Here is a 10,454-nt window from a genome sequence, read left to right as displayed (position 1 = left end):
ACTTAGCTACATTATATATCGGTTACCGTTACTATTCAACATGTCTCCAGGAGTGTGGAGTAGTAAAGATTTGTTAGCGTACTGGAGACTAGACAGCAAATATCTGCCTCTAAAAGATCACGTGAGAACGTCTAACTTCTCTGGCTACTATCAGCAGTATGTGGAGAGACCCTTCCCTAGTACTCAGCTTTCAAATGAGAAGAGATCCTTCGTAGAAGTGAGGAGATATTAACTTTTCTTAGGACGTCAAATAAAGTGGCAGGTCGACCTCACTATGTTTGTCTTTGAAGTACGTTCTAGAAGCATCACATTAGTAGAGACATCCAGCGAAAACTAAAGCACATTTCCGGTTTGGCCAACGTTTGTGCTACGTAGCTATGACGTTGCTATGACGTAGCTAATACATTGTAATTATAGAACGACGAGGAGATAGCAATGGTAGACTCTAAGTTTACAATAATCCTGGACCTGAAAATAGCGGACACTGATGCAGGATACATCCTGCAGTGGGATACCTACTACTTTAAGTTTGCTGTGTATCAGACTGAGGACCAGAAGATACAGCTCATCTGGATCGACAAGGGTTTGTTAAAACACAACTTAAGGAGTTCTATAAGAAATAGAGAGAAGGAACAAAAGCGTGTTATCCGGCAAAAACAAGTCTCTGTCTTAGTTATCAAAGGTTAAAGTTGCCAAAACAAGTCTCTGTCTTAGTTATCAAAGGTTAACGTTGTCTACCCTAAATGATCTTTCTCTTTGGAAACCATCCAAAAAAAAGGTTAAATTAAGAAAGTTTTACCTCATAAATCTGACAGGAGGGGATAGAGTGGAAACGACCCCAGAGATACAGGAATGGTTTGATAACAGCAAGATAACGATCACTTACGACAGAGATAAGATAGTAATGTTTGTTGACGAGGTTCACATATATAACGTCACCATAGAACGTAAGAAAAATGTAAAATGTAAAATGTTTTCGGCTCGGAAACTGTCAACCTTTAATTCCCAAATGAACACTGACAACAAAAACAAACAACGCAATTTATTTTAAAACATGTTTATGAAATTGTCCGTCGTTCAAAATGAAGCCTACAATTCCAGTTCCCCGGACTCTGACGAATACAAAGTATAAGTTCCAGATAGGCCAAAACACGGAGTGCTACGTGAAGTACTGTGCACTATTCGACACAGTCCTCACTCTTGCAGAGAGAAATACAGCCCTAGAGCGTCTAGACCTAGGTAAACTGTTAAATGCTCATGTTAAAATAATATACCACTGTTACATCATATAGCATGATATCCATACCATACAACTGCTCTCACAAAAGAGAAACTAACTTGACTCATTCACGTGTTATGGTCAACATAAACGTCTTTTCTGTTCATTATATCATCATTACTCATCCTTTGACCGATATAAATCTTTTATAAGTTCACTGTTAGTTCCACCGTAAGATGTTTCAAACGCGTGTTCGTGCCCAGTACAACAGGTAAATAAGAGAAATGGCTCACAATAAGTCTGTAAACACTAACATTATACCAATTACCCTATTCCTATATTTATTGGTAGTGATGAGTGCCACCAATGATCATTGTTGTCAGTTCCGTGCATGAAAGCTCCTGTTATATTGTTGATAATATATACCTATTTAAGTTCAAAATCATTTAGCACTAAGCAATATGTTAATAGTAATAGATGTAGGCTTTTGTCAATACGACATGATGAGAAGAAAATAGCTGAAAAGTCATTTAAACCAGAGTACACTCAATCATAGTACAGCCCAGAAATATCTGTGACAAGAAAACTATAACCCAATTGCGCGGTTAACTAAAGATACTGACAGGATGTGAAGGCAAAGTAAAGATAGGAGGACTGGAAGTACCTGGTAACCAGTACGCTGTACACAGGCAGTGTATGCAGGGCTACTGGCTGGAACTTCTCTGTAAATACAGTGATGATGAGTCCTGGTGGCAGGGGGATATCCTTAAAGTCTGTGATTTTAGTGGTGAGTAATATAGACAAAACTAAAGTACGTTTGCCAGCGATGCTTAGTTACTTAATCTCAAAGTATGGTTGAGTGTATCTAGAAGATAACGATAATACAAAATGAAAGACGTACAGCAAGCTGCTAAAAGTATATATAGACTTAACATGCTTGTTGATGTGCACATACGGCTTTGAAAACTTTACAAATACTTAGTGCAACTTCGATACGTTGAGGGCGGTCGATCATAACTCTCTGAGTCGATCATAACTCTTTGAGGAACGAAATATAAGCGGGCTAAAGGAGATCACGTGATGATGATACTTCAGGTATCTACGCACCAGATAGGGCTGCACAATTAGGGGACGATATAGTGTTGATTGGGAACAGAGAAAACGCCACAATCGACAGTCTCTCAGTCACGTGGTACTTTGAGAATGGTACGTTGCACCTAGCGGTCCAAACGTTACGTTTACTTTCATGTTCTGCCCAACTTATCCTACGTCAAATGAGTAATTAATAACTCCCACTGCGCTCAAACACAAAAGAATGTCATCACATTTCACAACAAGTGTAACAGTATGATAAACTGAGTAACTCTCTAATTACTAATCACTGCCTTACTCTCTAATTAATTGCTCTAGGTACAAAGATTGAAAACAACTCGAGGTTTACGTTAACGTTTGGGAACGAAGTAAAGGATAGGAATCTGGACTGGACACAGTTGAAGATAAGGAATGTGACGTATGCAGATGAGATGAAGTACATTGTGGAGTTCAACTTTAGTTCTGGGGTTTCTATTAGTGACCATGTCAAACTGGATGTTGTGGGTAAGTTGTCGTGTGTAGCTGTTATTCAGGTGACGCAATGATTTACTTGAGAGTCAGCATGGTGACAGCCATTAGTGGATCTGATAAGTACGGGCTGTTTGCGAGTGTTTAATATTTGTAATCACCGTATCCATCTTACTAATCTCAACTGTGTCTGTGATCATGTCGATTAATGAAAAATAGACATTGACGTATGTTGCGAACAACATCAATATCATTATCCTTTATATCGTCGCAGAGGCAATTTTGTATGACGAGGTAGTGACAAAGACGACCAACATGTCAGTCAACTTCAGGGTATGGAATAACGATGATGAAGTTGTCAAGGCGGCCTGGGTTCTTGATGCTGAGAATGTACAGGTTTCTGACAAGTGACAACTTAGTTTAAGCAGAAAACGTTGAACTCTAATATTATCAAAGCCTTAAATTCATCTCAGTAAATAAATAACTAGCTAGTGTAATCACGTGACGCCATGTGACGTGATGACATCACGTGACGTATCATGACGTCACGTGACGTATTCCAACAGTTACCAGACGACAGTGAGACAGTTGTGGGGACTACAGTGTCTTATGGAGACACTAAAGTTAACGCCACAAGTGTACAGTACATTTTCAAAGATTTGCAGAGTAAGAAAAGGAGTACAGACGAAACGTTTCATGTTGGTACGTGACACCTTCTTTGCCAGCCCCTACTAAAATTAGAACCTGGAAAAAGATAAAACCTGACATAATATCACGTTGCTAGTTACTCTAACATTGAGAGAGAAGTGAAGACCTATTAATTTCAGTAACGATAAAACGTTTTAAGAAGTACAGAGAGGAGTTTCTAGCTTGCAACATTACAGGACTTCTTGAGCAACCTATTTGTGCACAGTGGTTTGATAAACATGGTATCTGCATCAACCAGGTTATCAAATTTACACCAACCCCCCCCCCCCCCCCCCCCCCCTTAATTGTTGTAAAGTCTGCAGGCCAGGGACTTATTACTATTTGTTGATAAGGCTAGGGATACCAAAATATATATCTTTGTTTTACTCAACGTTAAGTTTTCAAAATCTCGCGCCCAGCCTGACTCCAGTCTCCACTATACAGGAGAACATTACAGTATTCGAGTACAACTCTCTGACAACCTATCTGAACATTACTGGTCGAGAGGATACGGAGTATTATTGTAACTTTACACTCGCCCCCAACTCTATCTCAGAGAACAAACTCCAACTTACTGGTTAGACTGTATTAATGTCACTTGGTTAGACTGTATTAATGTCACTTGGTTAGACTGTATTAATGTCACTTGGTTAGACTGTATTAATGTCACTTGGTTAGACTGTATTAATGTCACTTGGTTGGACTGTCACAGTATTATTGTCACTTGGTTAACTTAAGAACTTACTGAGCACTCGCTAAACAGAGTACACCTGTCACACGTGGTTATTTTACAAAATTAGTCGAACTCCAGTATTTAATAATGAATATGCTATAAATTAGGGTTATTTATAACACACGATCGCTGCTTTGAGCATTGAATAACGTACGCAATACGCATGCGAGTAGATTTGATTGTATGAGGTTAACATTGAATATTCTAGAACACAAGATCATCCAATTATAACATAATTAGAAGCCCCTCCTGAATATTCAATGACCCACACACCACCACCTCACACAACCCACCAGAGATCCAGCACTCAGCCCAAACAAGTGTACTGTTTGAAACAGTGGAACGAACTGTGAGGGCAGTGTTCGACACGGACAAGAACTTAACATTTTACATGAACGGGTTTACTCGGGACAGCATGGTCGGAACTAAACTTTACTTTGGGTACAACGGTTCTAATCTTTACAGGAATATCACCGTCGACTTTGTAGGTATTACGAGAAGCTTAAACTATTAAACTTATCAGATCTTAGTGGATCTTAGCAGGGGAATAATATAACTTTTAATGGAGTTTAAAGATAAAGTCATTGTATGGATGTCTTTATCTGTAAAGTTATAAAAATTTATAATCGCTTACAAACAAAACTCACAAAGTAAACTTTTATCGCGAATAAACCTCATCAGAAATCAGAGGAACCTCGAAAGGACTGTTGAGAACAAGTTTTATAGGATGTCAACTTCACGACATCACGTTACCAACAACTCGGGCTGAGAAAATACTGTGGTTGAATAGAAACGGAGAACAGGTCATCAACAACTCTACTCACAAATATGTTTACGGTGAGAAAACTGAGCTGGGGAATATACAGTGACCGGTAAAAAGCAAGTGTTTAGAAAAATAATTTCTTTTCAATGAATTTATGTCACAGGACAATCAACAAAATTACGATATAACAAAACATTCTGGTGGTTTGCAATAGCTAACCACGTAGTAAAAGGATCTTTGTTTAAGCACTAGTTTTTAAAAAAAAACATATAGACTTTTATGAAAAGTAATTTGTTGAATAGACACCTTGGTCTGTCAAGGCATATAGTTATTAAAATTGATTAGTTCTGCCCATATCTTTTCAGTCTTTTATGCAACCGTTTTTTCATAGAATATTCAATTTACTGACGGCATATTGATATTGTATTCGCCTATATCTTAAGAAAAAGCAAAATCATTAACCACTGATAACTGTTAATAATACCCCTACCGCTATTTTGATAAAATTGGTTATCAATGCAAAATATGCTATTTAGACTGTCTATAAAAAAATATGCAAAAACAATAGACAGATCGGCGAATCCAAGGTTGCTGATTAATGAAGTTAAATTTTATCAGAGTTGTCCTCGCCAATCTGGTACTCAACCAACCTCACGATTGAGAATTTGTACCAACAGGACTATACCTGCAGGATATATTTCGATCCACTTTCTTACATCGAACTTACTCAAAAAGCTGTCGTAGGTAAGATATAACAAGTGTTATGAATTGTTTCTTTGTGAAGTTGTAACAGTTTAATTGAAACTTAATGTGCAGTAAGACGTGTTATTATGTATTTCAAAGATAGATTGCAATAAATAAATTGATTTTAAATAATATTTTAGAAGTTTCAGAGTATCGATCAGACACAAGTTGATCTATTTATTCCATCAGTAAAGTTGCTGTTTCACTTTTAGGAGATATTTATTTTATGTGTTTCCGTGTAGTTGTATTCTAGAAGATGGCATCTTTACTCTGATCGGTAACCTGAACTTGAGATTTATTTTCACTGCTTGATCTTTCTCCCAAGATGCCATCCTCTAAAATACAGAAATGTAATATGTTTTATTTACTGTTACAATCTTCTCTAAAGATAGATAAAACTATAGCATGGCATCTTGGGAGGATAGGTTTGATCAAGGAACCAGAATGCTGTCCAATATCTTCAGTGTCTACAAGTCATGTTCATTTCAGGGTGGTGGGCTCTAATACTGATAACATTTGCCCTTCTCATCCTAACTTACATCCTTGCTGTAGTGATTGTAGTCTACTCCAAGATAAGATACAAAGGACCCTACTTATCTGACGAGCCGGCACTCACGGATATAAACAGTGAGAATATGAACACAGTTCCTGGGTCAGGAAGCTCATTTTACGATACTTCCACCATGAGACAGTTCCAAACACCAGCCAACTATTCTGAGTACAGCCCAGAGGAGAGAGATATTGAGATCTCAATATCTCAACTGGGTGGCAAAGTAGAGACTCTCATGGGTAGATCTTTATCAAATTCGTCGTCAAAATCTAACGATGGAAAAGTGGATGAGGTCCCCAGAGATGCTCAGTCAGAGAAAGATATTCGTAATAAAGTATACGATTTCTTCCGAAGGTCTTTCAATTTTAATACAGCTGTTCCAAAAGAGCAAGCGAATGAAGGTATTTATGATACTCATATGGAGAACGTGAAATCAGAGCTTGGCACACAGGAGCCTATTTCCCCAACTAGCAGCGGCCTGAGAAAACGGAAATCTTCTATTTACGACCAAATCCCCTCGGGGACCTCAGCTCGCACATTCAGCTTGCGCTCGTCAGTGCAGGCTCACAGAGCAAGCAGTGACAGTTGGAGTAGGACAGACACTACAGCTACCATGGACGCCATGAGGGACTTGAGTGAGCCAACTTATGATATCAGTAGGACTGTAGATTTACCAGAGGAAGTTCGATATGGTCAATGTTTGGACCCTCGCTGATATACGATGTAGCAAAAACAGAGGAAGACTACTCAACAAATCAGAAGACTGAGAATCAAACATTGGGGACATCAGTTCAAGCAAGTCTTGCTTCCTCAGACGTGAGGGACTACACGTCAACCGAGATTCCATATGACAGTCTAAAGTCATACGATCTGAAATCATTGCTTAAAGATCCCTCTTTAACGGGAATATCTGCAGCTGAGCTTCGATCAAAAGTATCGACAATAACGAAGACAGATGTGACAGACAAATCCAGCTCATCTTCAAGACCACAACTGGAATCTGAGCCCGAGAAAAGTGGTAAATCAGTGACATACGATTACTTGACCCAGTCTGATGTCCAGTCGATAATATCTAGATTTTCAGACTATACAACGATCAATCCTGATGATTCTATCAGCAATGTTGGCATATATTCCGACTACCTATCAAAGAGATCGGAAAGATCGAAACAAGAAGAAGCACCTCTTACAGAGCATGAGCCACCAAAATCAATTTACAAATCGCTCAGTGCTTACGGTAACCTTTCAAGATCGTCTAAATCAGCAATGGAATCTCAAGTGTACAAGCCACTTTCTTCAGCATCTACAAAGTCTAGAGTAAGTTTCTCTCTTGGAGCGGATCACGACGACAATAAGTACTCACTAGGCTCGACATCCAGAATGAGAAAATCAACGAGCAGCAGGAGTTCAAATAAACGTTCGGTCAGGTCATCTGATTCTGGTAAAAAATCTGGAGTGAGTTCGGCAGCAAAATCTGTTTCGGAAAACAGTTCAACAAAATCGTCAACAGCTACTGCTTCGACAGTGAAGAAGGCTGTTTCAGAATCATCATCTAACCGATCCACAGTAAAAGAAGCTATTTCATTATCTTCAGCTACTCAATCCACAATAAGAGAAGTTGAACCCTCCATATCTGAGAAATCCGCAGCAGTAAAGACCCCATTAGCTCCAAATCTGAGTTCCAAGTCAAAGCCGTCTTCAAACCTGGAAGAAAGGACAAAAGAGCAACCAAGGAACAGCAGTTCAAAGACCACTGACAAGCAGACTGATAGAAGCTCAGCAATAAACACGAAGTCGTCCAAAACTAAAGAATTGAACCAACCTAGTGAACCCACCATCTCGACAGTAAAATCTAAAGTATCGAAGAAAAGAAAGTCGTCAGACAAGGAACCTTCACTTAATGCTGAGACAAGCAGTTTCGAACTTAACCTCTGTGAGATCTAAAATAAAATCACTAGAAAGGTCAGCACACTCACAGCAAAGTAATAGCTCAAGAACAGCTAAAAGCAGAACCTTATCAGAGGGTTATAATGAAATTAGAAAATCGTCTACAAAGGTGGATGAGTATGAGACTGAGAGCACAGCGAAATCAATCGAACAAAAAAAGTCTGATAAACCATCAACGTCCAGTGTGACACCATCTACATTAGGAGCAGATTCTACAACCCAAATAGAATCTTCTACACTAGCAAGAAGTGAAACACCTAGTCAGTTTCCTACCTATGATACAGCGGATTTAAAGACCGACAAGCCCACCAGTTCTGCGTCAAGTTTGTCCAATGAGTTATCCCAGCGTGTCTCCAGCAGACAATCGACAGCTTCAACAACCAAAGAAAATTCAGAATCGACTCCAGGATCTACAAAAACTACAACTGTGGTTGCTGATATTGCTACTGAGCATTCAACTACAATAATGTCAGACAAGTCAGTTAGTTCACCAAAGGCAAAGACCACCGATGAATATTCCGAAATCAGAAGTTCGACTGATACCAAGTTTGTATCACAACCAGAAGAAAGTGTTCATGAACCGCCAGAGTACAGTAACTTGGCTGATAACAGAGATCAGTTAATTGCCATGAATCCGGACACAAAACCGAAAACAAGTGCATTTGCAAAGTTCCAGAAAATGATAAGACAAAGTCAGAATAGAGAGAGGGATCTGGAAGAGAAAGTTAGCGTTCCTGAGGATTCTCCAAATATTAAAGAACTAGCTGTTGAGGATGATGAGCCTGAAAGAGTAAGTGTCGTGGAAGATGCTTCGAATCAATCATTGAGCCAGTCATTGATCCAGTCATTGATCCAGTCATTGAACCGGCCAAAAAAGAAACAAAGAAAGGATTCGGTAAGAAACTGTTGGGAAAATTGCAGAGGACGAAGGACAAGGATGTTCAAGAACCTATCGAAGAACCCATCAAAGAGGAATACAGAAACTTGGGATCTTATGTTGGCAGTAAGCCAGACCTGTACGAAACCAGTTCTTCCGAGATAACAGAGTCTTCTTACGAGGATGAAGATTACAGCTATTACTATTCCGACTCCACAGTGGCCGCATTGCTGAAGGAGTATCCAGGTGAAACTCAGTTTAGCAGACCGAATGAAGACGCTATTTGGCCAGAAGATATATCACCAGACTCACAATCCCAATCTTATTCATCTAGCTACACTGAATCAGAATCATCCCAAACACTGTCATCAGAATACTCTACAACCCACAGCACTAGTGAGTCAGACTCCTCCTCTTCAAGTCTAACAATGATGTCAAGGAGATCTGACAGAACTTCAGTAGTGTCAGGGAAGACATTAACATCCCTCAGTAGCTTTAATTCTAGTAGTTATAAAGACAGTGTAGATTTAGATAGCAGCGCTACAGGGCTTAGCATTGGAAGCACACAAAAAGAGAGTCCTACTTATTATTCAGATTCTAGTGTTGACACTGATCAGACGGATAGTCGTAGTGAGAGATTATGAATAATTTCGGTTTCATGGAAAATAAAATTTAAAGATTTATTTAAATTAAACTGGCAGGATCCAGCAAACAGTGTTATTAATTTGTTAATTTGGTGTGAATCATTCTATTTTCAAGGGTTATATAATTTCTGAAGTTTTAAGGTGTTCTTTTGTCTTAAATTAGATTCAAACACAGCTTTCATAGGGATCGTCAACATATTACGTAAGCCAGTCAAGGGGAGGGGTTGAAATGGTTTACGTAATATGGGAACGATCTCTTATGACATTTACATGATACGATTTGAGGCAATCAACGGAATAATTAATTTGATCAAATACCAAAGTAAACACTAAACATACACAAGAGGATTTGATAGCTGATAAAGTACATTCAAATGTGAAACGTTGTTTCTGCTTCGACTTACGATGAGTATGATTTTCAGCAAAAGTACCCTTAATAATTGGATACTGGAAGTTTGGGGACAAAGTCGGTGAAGAATTAGATCTGACTAGGAACGAAACTTTAAAATTGAACCAAAGAACAACAAAACGATCCACCAAGATTGAGTACTCGGTAAAATTATATTTCAATAAAGAATATACTATTCGTTAATTTACTGAATTGGTAGATTCAAATAGTAGTCGAGACAAGAATTGTTAGGAGCTTACTTCCTAAATCGATTAAAGTTAAACAAGGATACTTGATAACCTTATATCGTAACCGAACAATTTAAAATATCACCCTTACTCA

Source organism: Bolinopsis microptera, chromosome 2 (assembly GCF_026151205.1).
Source record: "Bolinopsis microptera isolate Bmic1 chromosome 2, MBARI_Bmic_1.0, whole genome shotgun sequence".
In the NCBI taxonomy this organism is placed as follows: Eukaryota; Metazoa; Ctenophora; class Tentaculata; order Lobata; family Bolinopsidae; genus Bolinopsis; species Bolinopsis microptera.
This window is presented reverse-complemented; position numbering follows the sequence as displayed.